At 36.9% G+C, this 13,008-nt stretch overlaps 1 pseudogene; it reads right to left on the bottom strand.

The window, feature by feature from the left end:
- Positions 1-309: 309 nt before the first annotated feature.
- LOC138414063 (RNA/RNP complex-1-interacting phosphatase pseudogene) overlaps positions 310-13,008 on the bottom strand; it is a 44,227-nt pseudogene continuing 31,528 nt past the window's right edge.

The raw sequence follows: 13,008 nt of genomic DNA, 5'->3' as shown, positions 1-13,008 counted from the left end.
AGAATTCTCTTTTCTCCATATCTTTGCCAACAATTACCATCTTTTTTTCTTTTAATAATTGCCATCCTACTAGGTGTGAGGTGATATTTTGTTATGATTTTGATTTGCATTTCCTTAATAATTACTGATTATTAGCATCTTTTCATACACCTGTTGACCATTTATATATCTTCTTTCAAGAAATATCTGTACATGTCCTTTGCCCATATTTTAATGAGATTGTTTTGTTTTGCTATTGAGTTATAGATGTTGGTTATATATTTTGGATATTAATCCCTTATCATATGCATGACTTGCAAATATTTTCTCCTATTTCATAGGTTGCCTTTTCACTCTGTTGAATGCTTCCTTTGCTGTCCAAAACTTTTCAGTTAGATGCAATCCAACTTGAATATTTTTGCTTTTGTCTCCTGTGTTTTCAGGGTCAAACCTGAAAAAAAAATTGCTAAAACCTATTTAAATAAATTTTTCTCTATGTTTTGTCTTCAGAGTTTTATAGGTTTGGGTATTACATTGAAGTCTTTGATCCATTTTGAGTTGATTTTTGTATATGGTGTGAGATATGTGTCCAATTTCATTCTTTTGCATGTGGATACCCAGATTTATCCATACCATTTACAAAGGAAGAGACTGTCCTTTCTCCACTTTGTATTCTTTGTTCTGTTGTCAAAGATTAGATGACTATATACGAGTGAGTTTATTTCTGAGCTCTCTATTCTCTTCCATTGGCCTACATGTCTCTTTTTATGACAGTACCATACTGTTTTGATTATTAGAACTTTGTAATATAATTTGAAGTCAGGAAATATGATGACTCCAGCCTTTTCATTTTTGGAAAGATTGCTTAGGCTATTAAGAGTCTTTGGTGGTTCCATATAAATTTTAGGGTTTTGTTTTCTATTTCGGGAGAAAATACTTTTTCAATTTTGATAGGGATTGCATTGACTGCTTAGATATTTTATGATAGTATGGACATTTTAATGTTAATTCTTCTAATCCATAAACATGAGTTATCTTTAATTTGTGTTTTCTTCAATTTATTTCATCAGTGTTTTATAATTTTCACTGTACAGATCTTTCACCTCCTTGGTTAAATTTCTCCCTAAGGATTTTATTCTTCTTGATTCTACAGTAAATGAGATTTTTTTTTAATTTCTTTTTCAAATAGTTTGTTGTCTGTACACAGAAACAGAACTGATTTTTGTATGCTGATTTTATATATATATATATATATATATATATATATATATATATATATATAAAATCATATATACTGCAAATTTCTTGAATTTTTAAATTAATTCTAAGAGGTTTTTTTCGTGGAGTCTTTAGGGTTTTCTGTATATAGGATTATGTCATCTGCAAATAAAGACAATTTTCCTTCTTCCTTTCTAATTTGGACACATTTTCTTTCTTTTCCTTGTCTACTTGCTCTGACTAAAACTTTCATTACAATATTGAATAGAGGTAGTGACAGTGCACATCCATATCTTGTTGCTGATCTTAGAAAAAAAGCTTTCAGCTTTTCACCACTGAGTAGGATATTAGCTGTGGGCTTGTCATTTATGGCCTTTATTAAGTTTAAGTACAGTTCTTCTATACCAAATTTGTTGAAAGTTTACTATGAAAAGTGTTGAATTTTGTCATATGCTTTTTTTCTATCTACTGAGATGATTGTATGATTTTATCCTTCATTCTTTTATGTAGTGTATCACATTGATTGCTTTGTGTATCTTGAACAGTCCTTGCATCCCAGGGATGAATCCCACTTGATCACATGTATCATCCTTTTAATGTGCTGTTCAATTTGGTTTGCTAGTATTTTGTTGAGAATATTTGCATCTGTGTTTATCAGAGAAGACTGACCTGTAGTTTTTATTTCTTGTTGTATATTTGTTGAGCTTTGGTATCAGGGTAATGCTGGCCTCATCAAATGAGTTTGGAAGCATTCCCACCTCTTCAATTTTTGGAAGAGCTTGAGAAGTATGGCATTAATTCTTCCTCAAATATGTTGTGGAATTCACCTGTGAAGCCATCTAATCCTGGACTTTTTCTTATTGGGAGGTTTTTGATAACTGACTCAATCAGCTTATTCTTTATAGGTCTGTTCAATCTTACTATTTCTTCATGATTCAATCCTGATAGTTTACATACTTCTTCATGTTCTTAAAGCCTTGTATTGCTGTCTTCATATCTGAAGAAGCAGTTACCTTCTCCAGTCTTTCCAGACCGGCTTCAGGAGAGAAAGACCTTCACCACTCAGCCTGGATAGAGGTTCAGATGGTCTCTAAAACTTTTATTTTATTTTATTTTATTGCAGTATAGTTGATTTGTAATGTTGTGTTAGTTTCAGGTATACAGCACAGTGAATCAGTTACATGTATACATATATCCACTGTTTTTTTTAAGATTCTTTTCCCATGTAGGCCATTACAGAATATTGAGTAGAGTTCCCTGTGCTATACACCAGGTTCTTATTAGTTATCTATTTTATCTTATTAGTGGTTTGTATATGTCAATCCCACTCTCCCAATTTATCCCTCCCCCCTCATCCTCCGGTAACCGTAAGTTTATTTTCTACATCCATGACTGTACTTCTGTTTTATAAATAAGTTCATTTGTACACTTTTTTAGATTCCACATATAAGCTGTATCATATGATATTTGTCTTTCTGTGTCTGACTTACTTCACTCAGTATGACAATTTATAGGTCCATCCATGTTGCTGCAAATGGCATTATCTAAAATTTTATAATTGTACAACTGCTCTACTCCTCTTATTCCTCTTGGGAGGGAAGATTTAGGATTCTGTGCCTTCTCTCAATTCTGTAAAGCTAGACTGGGTACTAAGAGCTTCTCATTTATTTTCTTCAGGGCAGTGCCCAGAGCAAATTGTGTGCCAGTCCCACAGAGATGAGCCCATTGCTGATGTTTGTGTGTTGTGTGTTGAAGCTCCCAGAAGGTCTGTGGAGGTCCCCATGTGCCATCTGATGAGGCTTAGTATGTAAGGGAGTGCAGGTTGCTGGCTACAGGGTGTACATACAGAGTGCTAGGGATGCATAACAGCTCCCTGCAGCAGCCACAAATGAGGTGGTCCTACAGGTTTCTGGGTAGGGCTCTTGATGGAGACCCTGAACAGGTTATAGGATTTGTGACCTGTTGTTAAGACCCACTGGGTACTGTGAGGTCCACTCTTTTCTTTGTTCATAGCTATCCTTAAGTTTCTTATCCATGCTAATGCCTTCAGTGTTCTGGGTAGGGCAAGACATCAGTGGGTCTCTTGGGCAACATCCTATAAGGCTGGAGAAGCTGGGTACACACTTTGTTCTCAGTATTCCCCATGGGAGAAATAAGGGACTAAAGGGTACTTTCTTGGCCCTGAGGTGTGCTTCTTGGGAAGAAAATTATAGACGAGACAAAGAAATAGTTAGGTACATAGTGATCTTGGATTTCAAGAATTAAGATTGTTAAATTATCATACTACGCAAAGGAATCTACAGATTTAATGCAATCCCTGTCAAAATACCCATGACGTTTTTCACAGAACTAGAATAAATAATCCTAAAATTCATATGGAATCACAAAAGGCCCTAGATTGCCAAAACAACTTTGAGAAAAAAGAACAAAGCTGGAGGTATCACACTCCCTGACTTCAGACTATACTACCAAGCCCCAGTAAACAAAACAGCATGGTGCTGGTACAAAAACAGATACATAGACCCATGGAACAGAATAGAAAGCCCAGAAATAAACCCACACACTTCTGGTCAACTAATCTATGACAAAGGAGGCACGAATATACAATGGAAAAGACAGCCTCTTCAATAAGTGGTGCTGGGAAAACTGGACAGCTACATGTAAAAGAATAAGATTAGAACATTTTCTCACACCATATACAAAAATAACTCAAAATGGATTAAAGACTTAAATGTAAGACCAGAAACCATCAAAACCCTAGAAGAAAACATAGACAGAACATGCTTCAACATAAATCACAGCAATATTTTTTGGATCTGTATTCTAAGGGAAAGGAAACAAAAGCAAAAATAAACAAATGGAACCTAATTAAACTTAAGAGCTTGCACAGCAAAGGAAACCATCAAGAAAACAAAAGAAAACCTACTGAATGGGAGAAAATATTTGCAAACAATATGACTGATAAGGGGTAAATATCAAAAATATATAAACATATAAACAGCTCATACAACTCAATATCAAAAACAGAACCTCACTAATATCAAAAATATATAAACATATAAACAACTCATACAACTCAATATCAAAAACACAACCTCACTAACAAAAGGGCAGAAGGCCTGAATAGACAGTTTTCCAAGAAGATACACAGATGGCCAATAGGCACATGAAAAGATGCTCAACATCACTAATTATTAGAGATATGCAAATCAGAACCACAATGAGATATCACCTCACACCTGTCAGAATGGATATCCTGAAAAAGTCTGCAAATAATAAGTGTTGGTGAGGATGTGGAGCAAGGGGAACCCTCCTACACTGTTGGTGGGAATGTAACTTGTTGCAGCCACTGTGGAAAACGTAATAGAGGTTCCTCAAAAAACTAAAAATGGAACTACCGTATGGTCCAGCAATTTCATTCCCGGGTATATACCTGGAAAAAAGGAAAATGCTAATTCGAAAAGATACATACACCACAATGTTCATATACATTGCAACAGCACTATACATCAGCCAAGACATGGAAGCAACCCAAGTATCCATCAACAGAACAATGGATAAAGAAGAAGTGGTATCTATATATACAGTGGAATATTATTCAGCCATCAAAAAAATGAAATTCTACCATTTGTAGCAAGGTGGATGGACCTAGAGAATATTATACTTAGTGAAATAAGTCAGAGAGAGGTAGACAAATACTGTATGATATCACTCATATGTGGAATCTAAAAAAATAGTATAAATGAATGTGTATTGCAAAACAGAAACAGACTCAGAGAAATGGAAAACAAACTAGTTGTTACCAGTGGGCAGAAGGAAGTGGGGAGAGACAAAATAGGGTTATGGGATTAAGAGACACAAAGTACTGTGTATAAAACTGGTAAGCAACAAGGGTATACTGTATAGCACAAAGACTATAGCCATTATTTTGTAATTACTTTTAATGGTGTATAATCTGTAAGAGTACTGAATCACTGTGCTGTATACCTGAAACTATTATAGTATTGTAAATCAACAGTACTTTAAGAAAAAAGGAATAAAACCTTACAAAACTAGAAAAAATGTTGCTATTTAACTGGTATTGGGATAAGAAATATCCTTTCTTTTCAAACATGAGTATTAAGAAATTATTGGTAAAATTTATTACATGTTTTTTATTATTTACAAATACTAAAATTACACACAGTTTAAGAGCAAATCTTGACCTGGGCATAAATATTTGCAAACGATAAGCATAGGATTAATTCTCTTAATATATTAAGAATGCTCGTGAATCAATAAGACACATTAACATTGTAATATAAATGTGAATGATGATTATACAGAAGATTCAGAGGAAAGCTACAAATGACCAACATGAATTTGAAAATATGTTTTCTTTAAATGAATGTAATTAAAATGACAGTAATGTAGTATTTCATGTCTATCAAATAATTTGAGATTTCTTATAAAAGGTAATATTTAATTTTATAAAGAGCACAGTGACATATCTACTAACTGACCATATTGTATAAGGAAGAAAATACATATAATCAAATAATTACACAAAAATATATAATTTCAAAGTGTATTCATTTCTATGAATGAAATGCACACAGTTCTATGAGAGCATATAATAAGGAATCTGAATTCTGGACAGTTAGGGGAGGTTTCCCTTGAAAAGTGATGATTGACCTGAAACTTGAGGGATGTTTAAGAGTTAAACAGATGAAGAACGTGAATTCTCGGAAGAGGAAATAACCGTAACAAAGATCCTGTGTTGAAAGCCTAGGGAATAAAATGGGCATTACATTAAGATGAGACTGGTGGTGGAGACAGAAACCAAAACATACAGGGATTTGTAATGGTAATGAAGTCTGGTGTTTATTCTAAGAGCAATCATTTAGTTTTGACAGTGGTATTTACTGCACTGTGGAGACTAGATTGGAGGGGATTAGGAGAAGTTGCAGGAGATCATTTAAGAGCCTGGTGCAGATATCCAGGAAAATGGTGATGGTAATTTAACAAAGGAAATGAATAGAAAATTCTGTAACAGTTTTATTTTTCAAATAAGAAAATGTCAAAATGTTCTTTAAGCTGCATTCATCTAATATGATATTATTCAATCAGTCACTGAAATTGCTTTTCCTTTGAAGAAATAGGCAAATAGGCAATGATATAAAACGGAGTGAAAGCCATACTTATAGAATGCACCCTAACACTGTAGGCATAGAAAAACTAAACAAAGGAGGAAGAGGAAAAGGAGGAAGGAAAATGAGGAGGAGAAAAGTCTATGAAAATATTACTGGTGTCTTAGGTAGGAGTATAAATGAATTTTATTTTCAATTGTACAGCTTTCACTATTCATTAGATTTTATGCATTAAGTTCACATTGCTTTTAAAATCAGAAAAAAAGGATGAGGTATGATAATATAATTTAGTTCACACTTCCATTAGAAAAATAAAGCCAAGAAAAATGACTTAAAGAAGACCAAGAATCACAGCTGATAGAATTGCATGAGTAGTGCATTTAGTAGATTAATTAGGTGGCAAAGCAAATATGCCACCTAGGTAATTGAAAACTTTGAAAGGAATGGTCTTGGTAACAGTATTTTCTAGAACATCACTAGCAAATTTATCTATTCAGTTCCTTTTAAGTGTCTGAAACATTTATGGTCCTTTGAGGCTCATGATTCTTATGAAAATTTTCAAATCAAATGCAGATGCCTGACTGGGCCATAAAAAACAAGTCAAATGAGGGTAATAAGCTTCATTTGTATGATTTGTATATTTTTAATTCCTGATTATTCTCATTTACTCCAAGTTTTATTAGTATTGTTAGTAAATAATGTGAGCAGAAGTCAGCACTGCCAGTTAATTAAAGCCACAAATTCTCCATGCAGACCGCTGAGGATTGAATGATGTCTCCTTTCTTACTAGATTTTGTGACTTGGGACAAGACATTTAACATCTTTGTGTCTCAGATTCTTCATCTCTGAAGTGGCAATAATAGTATCACCCTTATCGAATCTTAACAAGTGGTGGTATGACTTGCATAGTGATGAGGAACATGATGCTAGAGCCTGAAATATTTGCAGTGCCTCTTCTATACAGAAGGCAGCCAAGCAGTCCCACCCCCAGGTTGTTTTGTCCAGGAAAGGTTGAAGCTTCTGCATAGTCTCAAGTGTTTCCTTGAATGTGGGATCCAGAAGAAAAGTCTGGAGCATTGACACAAAGCAGTTCACTGACTTTCCAGATGTAATACATTTTCATTTTCCTAAACACACGGCAAGCCCCAAGGGAAGAATGCACTGTGTATAAAACCAGTGTCCCTGAGCTGTTTATTATTTATAAACAACTTAACGTGAACTCACATACTTATTTCTTTATATGTGTTTAAACTTATTGGTTTATTTAGATAGTGTTTGGATTAAGTCTTCAAATTTAGCATTCTGAAAGTATTTAAATATTTCTGACAACTAAAATGTTTAGTTCTCTGCTCAATCCTTGACCAGTTCTCATGACTTATGGATTAACAGCAATGCATGAGTGCTTTCATCTTCATAGGTAAAGCTGTCCTACCAGTATCTGAAATGGGGAAGGGAAGAATGTGGTGGGTGCTTCTAGGTATGAGGGACTCACTGGTATCTTTGAAGACTTCAGGGACTGGTATCTAAGTTGAACTGAATTCAGATGTTGAAGTTAGAACAAGGAATTCGTTTCTGAACTTTGTTAATTCTTTAGTTCTAGGAAGTTGATGTGTCAATGAATTCTTATTGATTAAAAAGTGCATAGTGAAAAATCAGATAAGTCACATCTATCACATTAAATGTTGATGGAAGAAATCACATACTTTGCTTTTGGAAGTCACTGATATTGCAACAGTCCAATATGTTATAGTTCTTGTCATAGGTACACAGGAATTTAACAAACATTTTGGTTGACTGGATGATGTCTTTGTTACAGAGCGTTGACAGAAATCCTCCTGAAAAGTTATGTTGTGAAGGCTCAGTAGATCAGACTCAGAAGATGGTGAGAGGGCTTTGGCTCTGCTGGTTATTCAGCCACCAGAGGATCAGTTTAAAAAGAAGTTCAATTGTAGGGCTGGCTTTACTGGAAGCTTACCAATTCATTCTATTATTCTAAATATTATGACATTTCTTTCTCACTTGTAAAATTGGAAGAGATTTTGTTGGGAAGAAATAAGTGAGTAATTGTCTTGGATCTTTAGAAACAATTGTGGATTACACTGAAGGCAGCTACAGTAATGTAAAACTCTTGGACACTTGAGATAAGCCATTTCTTGTGCAGATCCTGTTTTCTCAAAGTGTCTACTTGATCACACATCCAAGAACTCTCAGCTCCAAATTTCTTTGCCACTTGAGTAATTTCAAAAGATGGATAGAGGTCATTATTCACTCAAAAGTAGATTCAATAGTGATGGTATAGAGAATACTGTAGTGAAAAATCTAGTGCTTCTGGAACCACAGCACTAATTGCCCTGGGTTACAAAAGTATTGGTTACTTATAGCTCTTAGCTGAGTCTTTCTCTGGGCATTGGCCTTGGCTGAAGGATCCACCTCACCCAAGGTTGTACTCCCTTCCCTGGGCAGCCTGCATCCAATATAACTGATTATTGAGGAGTTACAAAGACCCAGCCTCATTGCTTCCACTTGGGCCTACTCTGAAGGGCCATTCCCAGTTCCAGAACTTCCTGGAGGACTGGCTGAGTCCTCTGGTAGAGGACTGTATTGCAGTTCAACTAGTCCCAACTTTGCCTCCCACAAAATATTGTCATTTGGTGGGTTTTCCAGACATACCAGGGCATATCTCCTCTAGCCTGTTCTTTTCTCTGCCTGTTGATCACTGTCTCAGCTGTTTGTCACAGTGGTTTTAGAATTACCACTTCATTTAAAACAGTCTTTTGTTTTTTCCAAGCTTCCAAGGATCATCCTAGCAGTATCTTAACACTTTTTTCCTAAAGTGTTGCCAGGGAGTTAAAGCCTATGTCCCAGAAGAGTGGCAAATAAACTCTCACTTATCCAGCTTTGTGTTCTGACAGCTGATCCAGCACCTTGGGAAAAAAATCTCTTGACCCCTGCTAATATATGTTAATGAGATCTTACTGATCCTTTGGCATATACTCCTTTTCCTTTTTGAGCAGACCTAACCCTTCCCTAGTTGGGTTATATTGTAAATTGACCCTAGATATTGGTCTGGTGGTCAGGAGAGGAAGTGAAGACAGATCCTGAGAGGAATGCATATTGTCTTGCAAAGCAGAAAGGGAAGCACCAGTCCTTAACTGGGATATATGGGCCACTTCTGTGAGCTCAGAGGGATCAGGAGGATCTAGGAATTCAAGGTTTTTGATAAATTGACCCAAATGGCCCCACCCCTAGATTCAGGATTCCATGCTTTACCAGTAGGCTTCTAATCTTGGCATATCAGATTTGCCACCGTTAAGAAGTCAACTTCCTCTGGAGCTCTACTACTCTTATAAAGTTCTTTTCTTCCCTTCAAGCTGCAGAGTCTCTTTTTGTGCTACCAAGAAGGCTCTTCGACTTTCAGAGCTCATATTTAATTAATTATTAATTACTGTCCACACTTGCCATTAATCTGGCAAATGTGTTATTTTCCACCTCTGCCCATATATGAGCTCCTTGATAAGATGTGTATCTTATCAAGGGTAGGAGGTATACACTCAGAAAATTCATAGACTGACACATCAATGAATTTCACAGTGGTCAGGAGTATATCTATGTATCATCTCTAAAATAAGAAAATTTTTACAACTCATACTTCTCACCACTAGGAACGTAGCACAATGCCTTGTAGGCCTCTTTAGGTACTGGGAGGCAAAACATTATACACTTGAGAATATTTCTTGGATCCATTTACCAAGTGACATAAATGCTACCTGTTTTTAGTGAGGCTCAAAGAAGATAAGAGGTCTGTAGCAAGTTCAGGCTGTAATATAAATAGCTCTTAATATGTGGACCATAAGGTCCAGCAGATCTTAAGTTACTAGAAATTTTTATGATGAGGAAAAATACCATGTTGAACTTGTGAGCCATCTGGTATCAGATAGCATCTGTCATCCACTGCTTCAGTGCTGGGACAATAGGCTCATGAATGGAGTAGCCAGGATGGCAAGATGGCCATGCAAGGGCCCAAGCCATCTGTTCCACTTATCAAAACTTATCTAGCTACTGCCCCTTCTAAATATCCAACCTGCCAGCAAGAGAAACTAATACTGAGCCCCCATCACTTGAAAGGGTACCCAGGCAACTGATAGTAAATTGATTATATTGGGTCCCTTTTACCCTGAAGAAGGCAGCCTTCATTTTATCATTCCCGCTGACATAGGCTTGGTCATCACCACTATTTGACGGCTACAGAATATTTAATCTGATGACCAGATAATCAAATATCCATATAACATCAAATCAGGCCCCAAATCCCACCTACAACAAAGGGAGTGTGGTAGTAGGTCTTGACACATGGGAGCCACCTGCCCGGAAGCTGCCAGCCTGATAGGGGGATGCAATGGCCTTTTGACTCTGCAGCCCTGGCATCCGCTAGGATATGTTACTCTACAAGAATGGAATGTCACTGTCCAGGAGGCACTATACCCTCCAGGTCAGGGGCCAACAAACTGCAGTCCAAGCACCATATCTGACCTGCCACACTCATTGTAAATAAAGTTTTATTAGAACACAATCATTCTCTTTCATTTACATTTGCCTATGGTTGCTTTCACACCGTAGCAGCAGAGCTGAGTAGTTGTGACAAAAAAAAAAAATGTATGGTCTGCAACACCTAAAATATTTACTGTTTAGCCTTTTACAAAAAAAAAGTGTACTGACACCTGTTCTAGATCAGTTATTTCATATAGTGCTATGTTCCCAATAGGTTGAATAAATTGGTTCATGAACCAAGGTATGGAAATCAGTATAGCCCCATATATCATCACTTCCAGTGACCCACATGGGGGAAATGTATACTTTCCAATCCAACAGCTTTATGCTCTGCGGCTAGAGGGGGTAATGCTTTTATTAGGGAATATAGTAAAAGTCCCATGTAATTTTAAGGTATGGCTGTCATCCAGTTACTATGGGCTCCCCATGCAAAGAGATTAGCAGGAAAGCGTAAATGATCCTGAATACTAGGGGAAAGTAAAGTGGCTATTATACAGTGGGAACAGGAAAGAATATACTTGGCAGGCAGATGATCCAGTGGGGCATCTTTTGGCATGGCCCTGCAGCCCTGCTTAATGTTGATGGTAATAGTAAAGTCTAGTAGTCATGGCCTGAGAATGTCATGGTGACCAGAGACTTGGATTCCTCACGAGAAGAGGTCTGGGTCACCCACCAAATAAGCCACCTAGACCAGCAGAAGTGCTAACTGAGGTTGAAGGGAATCTAGAATAGTTGGTAGAGGAGAGAGATGCTGAGCATCAGTTGCTGTCTAGAGACAGCAATATGTGGCCTGTAGTTTATCCCATTAACCAACCGTTGTATAGTTTCCCAGAAAAAGAGACCAGCTTTAATTCTGGAAAAGATGCTCCCAGATGGGAGGAATTTACAGTAGGAAGAAAATGGATCCGAGTGGCATAACAAGGGATAATTTCTTTCTTCTCTAACTTTGCCAGTATCATTTCGTACCATTCTTCTCTCTCACTACATTCTAATTACATTGGTCTCCTTTATCAACACGCCAAGACCTCAGACTTCTAGGCCATTGGATTTTCTTATTCTTCCTGCTTGGAATGCTTTTCCCCTAGCTTTTTCCATAGTGATCTCAATTTCCTCCTTCAAGTCTCAGTTCAGATGTCATCTCCTCTGAGCAGGTTTTGCCAGACCACCTTATCTAAAGCAACCTTCCCAGATTATGTTCTATATTATCAGCCTGTTTAATTTATAACACTTACCACAGTCTATTGATTATGCTGCTTATTTGGTTATTTGTGTCTTCCCCACTAGAATGTAAGTTCTATAATGGCAGGGAAGTTGTCTGTCTTATCATTGTTTTCCCAAGGCAGACAGTGACAGGCATATACTAAGGGTGCAGAAATACTTGTCAATTCACTCAATAGATAAATGGATTAAGAAAATTAAGGAGATCTGTGTGGGAGGCAGAATGAGCAATTATTAAGCACCCCACACTGTGACATTGATGCAAATTTCTTATGCCACATTTTGAGAAAGAGTTGTTTAATGGTTAGGAGGTTTAAAAATGTCTTTGAATTATTTCTTACAAAATTTTCTTTTTTCTTTCTCTTTGGCTGCTTTGGGTCATCATTGCTGCACACGGGCTTTCTCTAGTTACAGTGAGTGGGGGCTACTTTGTTGCGGAGCACGGGCTTCAGTAGTTGTGGTGCGTGGGCTCAATAGTTGTGGCACGTGGGCTTAGATGCTCCACAGCATATGGGATCTTCCTGGGCCAGGGCTCGAACCTGTGTCCCCTGCATTGGCAGGCGGATTCTTAACCACTGCACCACCAAAGAAGTCCCCCAAGTATTTTGATGATAATAATAATCTACAATTTTATTGAGTTGTCTGCCATATGTCAGCTCTGTGCTTACTTAGCACTATATGTATGTTACCACATTTAATCTTATGACAACCCTATTATTGTTTCCATTTTACTGATGAGGAAGCTGAAGCTCAGAGTAGTTATGTACTCAAAGTTTATACAGTGGTAAGGAGGTTCAGAACCAGAACTGAGAACTGTCTGATGCCAAAACCAATGCTTTCTTGTACACAAGTACATGAGTGGGTCCCCAGATCTGTTGCTCAGAGTTGATTCAATAATACTGTTCTCTGGTCCTCT

Source organism: Delphinus delphis, chromosome 4, assembly GCF_949987515.2.
Source record: "Delphinus delphis chromosome 4, mDelDel1.2, whole genome shotgun sequence".
Lineage (NCBI taxonomy): Eukaryota > Metazoa > Chordata > Mammalia > Artiodactyla > Delphinidae > Delphinus > Delphinus delphis.
The sequence above is the reverse complement of the archived record's forward strand: the minus strand, read 5'-3'. Positions and strand labels throughout refer to the sequence as shown.